The sequence below is a fragment of the Erigeron canadensis genome, chromosome 1 (genome assembly GCF_010389155.1).
Source record: "Erigeron canadensis isolate Cc75 chromosome 1, C_canadensis_v1, whole genome shotgun sequence".
Taxonomy (NCBI): Eukaryota; Viridiplantae; Streptophyta; class Magnoliopsida; order Asterales; family Asteraceae; genus Erigeron; species Erigeron canadensis.
In genome coordinates this window covers 34,582,273-34,596,340 of record NC_057761.1, presented here as the reverse complement: position 1 = coordinate 34,596,340, position 14,068 = coordinate 34,582,273, and positions in this window count along the sequence as shown.

The window sequence follows — 14,068 nt, the reverse complement described above, 5'->3', positions numbered from 1 at the left end:
AAGGAGACATTGAAATACATTTCATCCCCACTGATAAATAGTTAGCTGATGTTTTTACAAACCCTCTTGATGAGAAAACTTTTAAACATCTCATCAGTGAACTGGGTATGTTAAATCCTCATTAAACTGGAGAGGCCCTTTGTTAGAGCACATAAAGTGCACAATTTGTTGTCCGATGCAATAATTCTAAAAGGCTGAGAAATTCGTACAATTATGCTTACGAAGTTTAAGTTCGTAAGAACTATTAAGTTAGTAAGGCCCAGCCCGTTTGTACGAATTTGACAGCCCAGTCTGTTTGTACAACCTATAAATATTAGTCTTAGGTCACGAATTTAGGTTGATGATTTAGTTGCAACATAAAGTCATTCACTAGGTTCTCGAGGTAGAGATCTATACCTCGAGATACCGCCCAAACTATCACGATTCGTCTCAATGATTGTAATCCGTAATCATTGTAGATGTTGTTCATACGGTTTCGGCATATTGATATCAGGTATCACTGAGTAAAAAGGCGGGAAATCTCGAGTAAAATTTACTTTCTTCTATGGTCTTAGAAGTGGATTTTTACGTAAGATTCAAAATTTGGTAATGGTCGAAAAATTTTGGTCCGTTTTCGCGCATATTTGACACGGTTTCGGCACAAAATTTCGACAATCATCAATTTTTTCCTAATTTATGTGAATACCAATGTTTCACATAAAGGTGTTTTTCCCAGAAAATTTGGAGGGAAAATGGTGTACCCTGTTACCGGCGAAGAGTTTGCAGTTGTTATATGCTCTAGGCCATTTGGAACCTCATACAGGATAGGAGATACCTAAGACAGGCTGAAGTTCAAGATTTTTGCAGAGAAATGGGGGGGATAAAACTTTCAGTCCTCGGTATTTCTAAGCAAAAATATGAACTACTCGACATATATTGAAGATCAAAGGTTATTCTGTTCATTCATTCATTTTAACGGTTGATGGTGATTAAAGTATTATAATGTTCGAGTTTGAAGATCATCATGTTATTATTGGAATATTATTAGAAGTTGATCTTTTTGATATAGCGGTTTGAACTGTTGAAGTGTTGGTGCAATGAAGCTGGTTACTTGTTGTTGAGTATTTGAAGATTGAATCTTACCTATATTCCAAGACATAAAGATGATATCAGGTGACTGAGAGGAGCAGTCACGAAGATAAAGATCTTTGTATATGGCAGCGTATACAACTGAAGAGGATATCTGATTAGAAAGGCTTCGGGTGATTGGTAGAGTTGTGAAGATACAAGACAGAGTCAGACACTGCTAGATGAGACAGGATTCATGATACTACAGTTTGTGATTCAAGCTACAGAGTTTCTTATTTTTGTGAGAGCTGATTGATTTGATGTTGATTGTTGGAAATTCAACTCCGCTATTACATGCCAATTAAGCAAGATGAGCAGAGTCTCCGGCAATAAATCCTAGGGTGGAAGATTGCTGATGTTTAATTTGGAGGTGCTAGTACTGAGGGGGAGAACTACAGCGAGAACTGTTGGGATGGTTAGTTTTCATGAAGATATAGAGATTTTGCAGGTTGAAGATCAGATTGCAGTTTCAGAAGATCGAGTCTCAACATTGAAGATCCGATATCTCAAGTTAAGGGGGAGGCTATTCATTTAGACTTTCTATAATTAATATCGGTTTGTGAAGAATTGATTGCACCGGCCAAGGGGGAGTTTGTTAGAGCACATAAAGTGCACAATTTGTTGTTCGATGCAATAATTCTAAAAGGCTGAGAAATTCGTACAATTATGCTTACGAAGTTTAAGTTCGTAAGAACTATTAAGTTAATAAGGCCCAGCCCGTTTGTACGAATTTGACAGCCCAGTCTGTTTGTACAACCTATAAATATTAGTCTTAGGTCACGAATTTAGGTTGATGATTTAGTTGCAACATAAAGTCATTCACTAGGTTCTCGAGGTAGAGATCTATACCTCGAGATACCGCCCAAACTATCACGATTCGTCTCAATGATTGTAATCCGTAATCATTGTAGATGTTGTTCATACGGATTCATCTTGTAATCATATGATTAATGATAGTATTTTTGTGTTTATCTCCTGTTCTTATTATCTTCGTGTGTGTTTATCATGATAATCATTAATTAACCCTAAAGACGATCATAGACGGATTCCGCACATCTATGATTGTTAGATCTCGTGTTAATCGATCCGGGAACGTGCTGAAACACGTTTTCACACCCTTCAGTTGAGGACGGTCCAGGTGATCCTTGATTAGTTGGAGATTGAACGCCTTGATGTACTCAAAGACTAGTCATTGATCAAATGGATCATATTTTTAAGGGGAAAAGACTCAAAATATTTTTCAAACTAAAATTTGTTTTATTGAAAAATGCAACTGAAAGTCATCAGTTGAAACTGGCATCTGAAAAAATTTCTCCAGTTTGCTAGTTTGGTCTTGTCTCAAATTGGTGGTCAGCCAGATTTCATAACGTTATGTTTTACTTGGTGGATACTTGTGACACGTGATGTTACTCGAGTGCTCATCTCGCACTCACAAACGTCACCTGATATGTCTTACGTGTCAAGACTTTTTTGCTGAAATGTACTGCACTTTTTATGGGTATTGATGAAGTTAGTGGGTGAGTGGGAATACCAGCCGTCATAGCATTAAATGCTTGATGGGAGGTATTAACTATTTTTGAATTCTCAAAATTTCTGAAAATCAATTTTTTACAAATTATTTCAAAATTTGGGGACTAAAAATATCTTTTCGTATATATCTTGGCAATATTTTACTGCCTATATATATACCCCCACCAAATATCCTTCTCATTTACTTCACTCAAAATTCCTTTCATTTACTCTTCCAATCATTCACAATTCGAGATCCCTTTCTCTCTTTCTTCTTTAAGTCCAAAACCCTAAATCCAATATCACAAATGGCTCCTAAATCATCTTCTTCTTCATCTCGTTCTCGTGATGTGAATCTACTCACTGCTGAGTATACTCCATCACAAAATGTTACTCGTGCCACTGGTGCTCCCATTAGTTCAAAACTAATCAAATTAAATCCAAATAATCCAATGGCATCTCTTCAAGGGCACCAGGCTGCTGTCTCTCTTATTGGGAAAATCCAATCATTTCTTCGGATTTCTCCCCTCAGCGATGCCTTTTCTCTGAACCCAAACAAGCTGTTTCACGACTACTTGTGCGAGTTCTGGTACACTGCTTCTCTTTCTGATGACTGCTCATCCATCTCCTTTTCTTTAAAGGATGGGTCAGTCCCGTGTACCATCACCACTGAAACGTTGAGGGAAGCCCTTAACCTCAACTACTGGAGACATGATGAAAGTCCAGTGGTGATTCCCTCTAATATAAATTTCCGTCAGGTCTTTCTTGACATGGGGAATAAGGAGATGGTAGAGGGGGATGTTTTGAAGACCAAGGGATCCATTACAATGAGAGGGCTTTCACCATCCTGGAAGTTCTTTATGGTCCACTTGGTGGAAAGTTTGGGGGGGAGTTCTGGTGGATTGGACCAGATAAACTCCTTCCAGGCAAAGATGGCTTACTGCCTTTGGAATGGACTGAGGGTGGATTTTGCTGGTATCCTGTTCAGAAGCCTAGTTTTTAAGTTGAAAGGAAACAGGGGTCCTTGTATCCCCTTTCTCAAGATTTTTATCCTTCTATTTTATTCATGTTCTGGGCAGAGAAGAGTACAACAATACACCATCCTTGTTCTGTGCCAGAACTTTTAAGGAATCTGGACAATCTGGTGTCCACTTCTGATGAAGTCCAGATTTCCCCAAGAATGCTTTTTGCATTCTCTCGAACTGATGCACCACCATCTGGTGAGTCAGAAAGGCAACTGGGTGGGCCTCAAAATAATGAGGGACCCACCAGTTCGTCTGCCGGTGTTGTGACTGTGGCAGAAGCTGGAGTCCAGGCGGTTCCTAAAGCAAGGAGATCTTCTAAAAGTAGAAGGAGATCCAGATCAGGACTTGCTACATCTGACCAGTCACAGCCTGTGACTGTGGTCTCTGAAGCCGCAGCCAGTGATATTGCAACTGAGGATAGAGCAGTTGTAGTTGAGGCACCAGTTACCTCTGTCCAAGGAGATGATGTCTTGGCAAAGGATCCCATAACTGATGAAACCATTGAGGCTACTCAAACTGGTCATCAGGAGTCTGAACAACTTGTTCAGCCACCCCCAACATTTATGGATCTTGGCATAAATGAGGGTGAGTTTCAGCTTGAGTCTTCGGACTCATCTGAGACTGAATCTGACCAGGAGATGGCTGATGCAACTGTACTTGATCAGCTCCCTTCTCTCCTTGGTCAACACCAAGAACCACATGTTTCAGTTTCCCCAACTACTTTACGAAGCTTAGATATACCTCCTATATTCGCCTTTCGCCAACTACTTTCTTCTATGGGTGTGCCTAGAAATAGACACATCCTAACACCACCGTTGCCGTCGTTCACACCTGAGCATTCTCAGCATGAACGACAAATTGAATCTCTTCCCTTCATTTCTACAACCCCTCCTCTTCTATCAACTGACGCTACTGCAACTAGAGAACCAAATATTGTCATACCTCGTCCAGTTGCACCTGTAGCTTTCAGGGCTGGTCCAGTGACTCCTTCTCCCCCGTCACTGGAAAGCCAATTTGTGTCTTTCCAGGCCAATCTCTCAAACCTTCTCACGAAGGTTGAGGAGATTCAAAAGACACTCGATAAAAACACCAAGTCCCTCTCCAGGTACCAAAAGGATCATATGCAAAATGTTAAAGTGGTTGACCTGGGGATCAACAAGTTCTCTGCTAATGAGGACTTGGTGTTTGGCAAACTGAACGAGTTAGTGGAATCCTCCAACCAACTGGCAACATCTTTAAGGGAGGCATTCGCACTGACTCAATCTGGAGTCACATCTTCAATATCCAACCTGCTGAACAACACTGTCAGATCATCAGAGGTTGATATTAAGAATCTGGAAAGGCAGGTGCAAGAGCTGTGTAACAAACCTGGCCTAGATGTGACGGAGCTTGGAAGTCAGTTGGCCTCTTCAGTGGGTCTAAAGATTGAAGAAACTTTGGCTGCCAGTGAGAATAATTTGATCGAAAAGGTGATGTCTGAGATCACCAAGATTGCAGCGCCCCAGGTCGATCTCACTCCAATTACATCTGAGATTGATCGGTTGAGGTGCAGTCTGGATACACTGGCCAGCAAAGTGTCTGAACACTCAACTGCTATATCAAATCTGACCACTGAAGTTGGCAAAGAAAGGGAGGTTGTTCCTGAAGGAGTTAAGGAAGTCCCTACAACTGGGCTTTCTCCAGATGATCTCTCCATACTCAAACAAATCTTAAAGAGTCAAGAGCAAACAAGTGGCAACGTTATGACTCAATCTCAAGAGATCAATCATCTGTGGAGGACAGTTCGCATGATCTGTGGAGTCTTCAAAGAGTACAAGACAATGCAATCATGGCAGCCTCTAGATCGCTTGCCCTCCAGTCATGCCGATTTTGAAGCTATAAGGCAAGGACTAGATGCTGCCAAGGGGGAAAGGTCTGTTCATGCCCCTCGCACTCTTGTGGAGACTTCAGGTAAAGGGAAAGAGATGGTGATTGCTACCAGTACTGAGGCTGGTGAGCAGGTGTTTGAAGTGTTTGATGATGTGGTGAAGGGGAGTGCTGATAAGGGAAAGGCCATTGCTGATGAATCTATGGAACCGGCCACCAATGCACCCATGTTGGAAACTGGCAATGTTGATTTGCTGCCTCCAGTTACTGAAAGCGAGAGTCAGAAGTTAGCAAGAGTGGGATACCTGGTCAAGGAAAGGAAGAAACAGATGAAGGTAAACCAATTCGAATCAAGAAAAAATCTTCCAACCCCTCTTGTTGATGTCACTGATGCTCAACTCCTTGGCTTGACACTTGTTGAATACAAGAAAATCAAAGAAGATCCAAGGATAGTCAATGCACTGAAGGAGATGCTTGAAGTTGAACTGGACAAACACTATCAGGATGATGAGGCTGAACTGGATGCCAAGTGTTTGAATGTGTCGGTGGAGAAGGCCAGAGAGATTAGTTCAGAAGGGATTCTCAAGAGAATTGAGCAGGTAAAGAAAGTGGTCAGCAAAGTATTGAATCGACCCAAGTCCAAAGGAAGAAAACAAAAGGCTTTGTCAAGGGATGCAAATCTAAGGACTTGGGTAGAACCATCTGAACCCACAACTGATGATATTCGAGCTGCTACTCAAAAACTGAGCACGAGCAAGATTAAACTGACAAATGAATCTGAGGCTCGCACGTATTTGTCTGATGTACAGCGTCGAAGGCACAATAGAGGTAAGATCACTGATATTAAAGTTTCGATCAAGCCTGGTGCTAAGCATTTTGTTGTTGAGGTACAATACTTTGTGGACCTAAGAGGACAACTGAGAACCCGGATGTCCATCAGTATGGCCATTCTGAGCATGTAGAGATGTTGAGGTTGCTGGAAGGGAGGCAGAGGAAGAACAAGGTTGAAAAGGGCTGGGAATACGTATTGCAAAATCGGCAAATTTTATCATAAAACAAAGAGTGGAGAGATTGCTTTATTTGTAGAGTTATTAACTCGGCAAATAATTGAGATAATACCTCTTGGATATCTTGGTTAAGTGTTTGAATAAATTGTTCAGTTTGCAGAGATATTATCTCGGCAAACAAGTGAAGTTGAGAAACTTGGTTAAGTGTTAGTGATCTGTTGGTAATTGTACTAGTTGCCGAAGTAGAACCTCGGTACTCAGTTAAAGTTGACCTTGATCAAAACACTTTGTGTATATACCAAGATATTTGCTCAGCATCCTTAACAACTCTACTTTTGTCAAAAACAACTTCTTCTAGTTGCCGAAGTATAAGCTCGACATTCTTAAGAAATCCAGTTTCAAAAAAAAAAAAAAACTTAAACTTTTTGTTTTGTTCTCAAATCTTTTAGTATGGCTGCAAGAGAGGCTTTGGCTCTTGGTTCGGATGGAAGACCTCCAGTATTGTTTAGTAGGTCAAACAAATGACAACAAGTCATTATATGTTGTTAATCAACCAAGTCGACCATATATGTTATAAATATATACATATGCTTATGACAAGTTTGTGTCGGCAGTGAAAAAGCCCTTTAGCTTACTAATACAATGGCCCAACCCATTGGCATCAAAAAAGACACACTCACTTGCCCATTTAGTTTATAAACACCTTCATCACACATGGAAAAAAAGGCATTCAATATATTCATTCATTCACTCACACAATCAATCATTCATAGCCTACAAACACACACATTTCTATCCTCCAAAGATCGAAGAATCTCTTTGGGAAGATCATCATTCACCTTAGGTTCGTCAAGAGCTTAGTAGGTTTGCACTCTTATTGAGGAGATTTTGATGATCTTCGTAGTTAAATCCATTCGTGATTGAGCTCGACAATCCATGCTCAAAGAAAAGGCATTTAAAATATACCTAAAACACATTAACACATCAATCATTAAGACATTAAAGCATTACACATGTATCACATTAAACATATATAAGCATTAAATATCCTAGAGACTTACAGACACGTACTGTTGACTTAACGACTCAAGTCAACCATTATTTAAAAAGTTTGGGATGTTACAAATAGGAATACAATAAGAGCTCAATTGTCTTTCTGAATTGTATTATTTTATAACTAACGGATTTAAGAATAAAAAATATAGGTATCTAACTATAATTTATTACTTCAAATGTTTTAAAAGACTTACTTTATAATATATCTAGGGCCAAACTCTTTATTAACGTAGGTTTGTGGACCTACTTTATACCTAAAAGAAACATCCTTGTCTACGGCTTAGGGCTTCCCCTTGAAAATTTTCCCGACGGCGAAGGAAAAGGCAAGGTTGAAGAGGAAGAAAACTCTTCAACTCAAACTCTCAATCTTCTCAAAACCACAGGCTCTCAATCTCATATCTGGATTTAGAGAAAAATAGTTGAGTGATCATGAGAGTAGATCGTTATTGTACTCTAAGTGCCACGTAGGAGAAGAGCTGACCTGGAGGCTTAGTTAGGATACACTTAGGATTCATTGTTAGGTCCAATTTAAGCTATAAATTGGAGCTCTCCAGCGACATCTGGAGAACATGCAGAATTGTCCGAAATATTAGAAGTCCAGTTGCATTGTACAGTTTTAGCAACTGATGACTTCCTCCAGTTGAGATCTGAAGACTAGAATCTGAAGACCTTCCAGTTGAAGTCAGAGACAACAAATGGAAGACAGAGATTGGCAATGGCAGCGAAGCCCAGTTGACAATCTACCAGATCAATCAACTGGAGAATCCTCCAGTGTAAATGCTCTTACAAAGCTTTACACTGATTACGAGGAGGACCTTTTACACTACATCCTTTTAACCGGACAATAATATTGTCTCTGGATAATTGTACAAAGATGTAGAGTGGTTGAATAAAGTAACCTTTTGTCTTACTTTATTAAGCACACACAAAGAATTATTTAACAATACTTTTGTGTGCTGTCAACCATATCTGTACGTCGAAGTTGAGATCCCTATACTCAATCTTCGACTATAAATAGAGGTCCTTGCACAAGCATTTTCACAACTTTGCAAATACATATATTCTGCTATATTGGTGAACTTGTGCAATATTCTCTCAATCGCAAAGAGGAACATTTCACAACTTTAAGTGTTTCGATTGTTAAGGAGAATTTCCAAGTTTAGATCAATTGTATTTCATGGGTTGTTAGGATATTTACATTCTTGTATTATCTTAGTTCCGCAACAACCTTGTATTTTATTTAAACAATCAATAAATAAAATACACTTGAAAATTACATATTGTCTCACCAATTTATATACTTGTCATTTATATTATTGCATTGTATTACACATTCTGTCACCTTAATACATTAACTCCAGTTAACCTGATACTCAATCAATCTAAACTGGTCATATCCAGATTAATTGATTGTGTTGCAAAGTTCACTCACCATCGACATAGAGGTGTCTTCAACACCCATCTAGTAATAGTTGGGACTTTCATTCATTTTTCTCACTAATAATGTCACGTAAGCCTATATTTATCTTCTCTTAATTATATATAGAGATAGAGATATAATTATCAATGATGACCCCAATAAAAAATATATGTATCAATCGTATTTAGATATTGATTTCATAATGTTTATTTATAGCAATAATAATAATCTTTAAAACTTGAAGTATATTTGTAAGGAATAAACTTGAGCTTAATTGAAGGTTTAATGGTGGAATTAGGGTTATGTGTGTGTTTGAGTGTGAGAGGGTGATAGGAGGTGGAAGATGAACTTAGAGAGAGAAAATAAGTTTAGATAGAATGATGTATATAATTATTGTCAAAGGCTTACCACAAGGTTAGTCATGAATGACTTATGGAAGGGTATTTATACAAAACATCTAATTAACACTAATACCCCTTCAATAGATAGAATTTATAATTAAACACCACATTTATAATTCTAACAATCTCCCCTTTGGTATTGAATTGTAAATGTTGCATTGTCTTTGGTCTTTAAATAAACATGATGAGCCCATTTGTTGAAAATCTCCAATGTTGATTGGACTTTGAAACTTTCTCATTGTCTTCAATGTCTTATATCAACCTTGACTTGAATCTTCCCAACAAACATAAATTTTTGACGATGACTTTCTAAAGCTTGATATTCTCTTGCAACTTTGAATACTTGGAAGCATCTTTGAAATCTTTATAGCTTTTGAGCTTTCACAACTTGAACTTTTGAATGTTGATTTCAACTTGATGTTTCTTGGAGAAGTAAGTTGAATCTTTGAGTAGCATGCAGAAGCTTGATTTTGATTTTGAATTATTTTGGATTGTGGAAGCTTGATTATCTTGAATTCTTTTGGCATTGCAGAAGCTTGGTTTGACTTTAAATTTTTTTGGCATTGCGGAAGCTTGGTTTTAGAACGCGGAAATTTGATTTGACTATGAGACTTCAATTCTTGATCTAACTTGTCTCTGAATCACAATCATCATGGAGCATTTTATCCTTGAATTCTTGATCTAACTTGTCTTTGAATTAACAATTTTGCTCCCCCTCAAACAAATATCTTTCTTGGAGCATTTCTATCAAATAAACGAATCATCTTCAGATTTCTTGCTCCTCCTCGAACAAATAATCATTTCGGAGCATATTTAACACTTCATGAATTTTCTTTTGCTCCCCCTCAAATGAACAATCTCTTCAAAGTTTGATTATTTGTTGAATCTTATCAAGGCAATGAACAAACTTAATTTTATTTGAGTAAACTCCATCTAATCTCAAAAAAAAATTTCAAACATTATTCAATCTCAAACTTTCCTTATCAACAAACAATGGTCATTTATCTAACAAATCTTTCCATTATCGACAATGAACTTTCACCAACTAAAGTCATCTGGAAAATTCTCAATCTCGACACAATCTTTCAACTTATAACAATAATTATTCACTTTCTTCACCTAAACTAATGATCCTTTTGTAATGTGTGCAAATTGTGTAGTGAACCTTTTAAGGGAAATAAGGAAAGTAGGTATTTGAGAGAAAGTAAGTATTAGAACTATAATTAATATATGGTGCAAAAAGGTTGGTTTTTCATTACATGTGGGGGTTTATATAGCCACATAAATTGCACTTAAACCCCCTTCATAATTACAAGTAAGTACATAAGAAATTACATGACAAAACCCTTATCTAATCATAATAGACTCAAAGGACAACATAATTACTTAATTACAAAACGAGCACTACTAAATATAAAGCTAACAATCTCCCCCTTAGTGCCGTTTTGTGATTGATCATCGTTGAGCTTTCTTCTTTTTCCTTTGACATCTATTTCTCTTCTTTGTTGATGATTCGGGTTTGTCTTTGAAGAAGGTTTGAGACTTGAATGCTCTCTTCTCATATTGGCTCTTGGCTTCCTTCCAGTACTTTCTTGGTATGAAATGATATCTTGGATCAGCAGGCCTGTTGGATGGTTCAATGATGTTGTCGGCGAAGTTGACAGGAGGCATGTTATGCAGACCAGGCTTATTGTTTGGTGAATAGATTACCCAAGATCCTTCAGGTACATGAATGACGCCAGTTTGTTCATTTGGAAGCCTTGCTGCAATGATGGTTCTTGATCTTTCTCTATGCTCGAGCCTTGATTTGAACTTTTTAATCACCTTCATTAGTCTTTTCTTTTCTTTGTCCGACTCTTCAAATTCTTGTAAACTTTCAATAACTCTTAAGCATTGTTTGAGTGTCCCATCAGAATACTTGCATAGCTCGTCGAGTCGGATGAAAATCTTATGCCCCTGATCACTGACGAATACAACTCCTCTTGGGTTATCAAATACAGCCCCGATATGAAAATTATCAAGATTTATGCCCCTTATTCTTTGGTTGGGAGTGGTGAGGTTCACTTTCTTCCTTCTCTTTTCGATGCCCAATTGGAAGTCTCTTTGGGTTTGACTGAGTATAAGACTATCCATATATCTCTTTATTGCATAATAAGCCTCTTGATTCTCTGGATCTGGCTGGAGAAGCTTTCGGGCGAAGTAATGGAGAAGAATGATGAGATCTTCAGCAGACAGTAAATTGAAACGAGCTTCTGTAATCACATACTTCCGACCATCTTCCCTTTTAACAATCAACCAAATTAGCCCAGGTGGTCTAGCAAATCCCGGTTCGCGCCGTTCTTTGAAATGAATGCTATCCACATCAACAATCTTCAATTTAAACTGTTTCTTCCATTCTTTGTTCACCTTTTTACTTTTGGCCTCAATCAAGTCTTTTAAGTATTTAGCACGTTGATTCTCAAGATCATAGGCCCTTCTAGCTCTTAATTCATCAATATCGATCTTTTTGAGTTCATCTTGACTTGAGAAGATTTGTGAGGCCTTTTCTTCCAAGAATCTTGTTAGGTGGAATAATTGAGAAGGGATTGCAAGATAGTCTATTTTGCTTCTTTCATTAGCTTTAAATCCTCCTTCATTGATTAGAACATGGGGAGCAGCGGTGGTGTTTTGAAAACGAGGATGGTTGAGATGGTGAATGAGTTGGTAAAGGTTTAAGTGACTGAGATTTGGATTTGGTTGAGGAACAGAGGCATAATTGTCAAAGCTGGGGGGAGGAAGATCATCATTATCCGAAGAGTCATTATCATCATTAGGATCAACATCGTTTCCATCGATAAAAGGATCATCAGATTCTTCATTCTTATTTACATTATCCACCATCACTGATTAAGCATCATCTCTTACAGCCGAGCCAAGTCTAATCTTCGTATCAGCACTTGCTCCTATAGCTGATTCAACAACATTCACAACCTCAGTGTTATTAACATTTTCGCTCATAACTTCATCATCATGAGGGGCATCTCTTGTTTGTGCTTCATCTGCACCAACTTCATTGCTTCCAATAATATCTGTTTCAGCACTGGCCCTTACTTCAGTCGTCGCGTCTTCTCTGTTCTCCCCCTTGTGTTGATCCTGATCATCAGGGTCATCACGTCTATGATGGACGACTGTAGCGGCTTTGCAAGAATCTTCTAATTCAGCAATTCGTTTCATTGCTACCTCAAGTTGAGCGTCAGCAAGAAACTTTTCTTGTTCGGCTTGTTGTTGTAGAAGCAAGAGTTGTTGTTGATGGTCAAAACGGGCTTGAAGAGTTGCAAGAATGGCTTTATCGAAAGAATCGGCTTGAGTGTCTAGAGAAAGAAGAGCAGCATATAGATCGTTATATAGAGAATTGATGTTGGAGCGAATTGATGCATTAATATGTGGAGTTGAGTGATGAGGAGAATGATTGTGATGTGAGGATGAAACGGAAGGTGAAGAATGTTGTTGTCATGGTTGAGGATTAGAATGAGGAAGAAGTCCAGCGGCTTTTAGTTCTTGGAAGAGTTGCCTTTCTGCAGGATTAGCTTTAAGCCGAATGCCGTCTGGATTTGGAAGAGGACTAGAAGTAGAAGAAGATGATTGAGAATTGGCAGGGGCTTTTCCTTTATCAAGAGTAGGACGGAGCACTGCGGTTGGTGGCAGTTGGGTTGTAAGAGCAGGAGTGACCGACGTAGATGTCGTTTGCACAACTGTAGGCTCCGTTGTGTTTACAGTGTGGCCTGAATGGTGTTGGCCATCAGGACTTCCCAATGATTTATGAAGCGAAAGCTCTACATTGGTTGTTTCAGAACTTCTTGGCCCAACACAAGTGTCGGGCACAATGTTCCGGATGGTGGGACTTCCGGGTTCTCCAAGATTGCCCGTTGAACTGGGAAATGTATCCCCAGCGCCTGTCATATTAACATGAGCAGGACTTCCAGACATTCCTTGAGAAAGTGGAATCACCGTCTCTCGGTCTGTTGTTGCAACATTCAAAGAATGTGCGTGCTCAGAAACAAGTGATCTTAGTGGCGATCTAGACTCGATAGTGTGAGCAAATGAACGTGGGAGAGAGGCAAGAGTCTCCGCGACTTCAATATCGACATCCTCCGAATGAGGAATTGATAATGGGCGTGGTTGGTGCCTGTGCAGTGATGAAACTGGATCCTGTAGAGAGAACCCAAAGTGGCGGGAAGGTGAATCATGCGAGGGTGGGGAGTCCTCGGCTTCTAACCTATTGGTGGCATCCCGGCTAGTTGTTTCAAGTGTCGGAGGGCCATCGTTTTCTTTTTGCCCTGTACCTAACCCAGACCTCACATCCTCTCCACTTTGTTTTTCAACCCCTCTCTCAGGACCGCCTTGTCTCTCCGGAATGTTGAACACAACGTCGTTAAAAGGATTAGAACCTTGAGAATCGTCACGACGTGTGGAAGGAACAAATTCTGGGACATCCTCAAGAATTGGATTAAGAGTAGTCCTGACCTTTAGAGTGATTTTTGGAATTGGAGGGCGATCAGCAGATGATGATGATGATGAAGAAGAAGAAGATGGAGTTAGAGGAGAAGGAGCAGTGAAGGAAACAGAACGAGATTTTGACTTTGATTTCCTTATTGATTTGGCGCGGTGGTGAGTTTTCTGTTTCTTTGGTTGAGACTG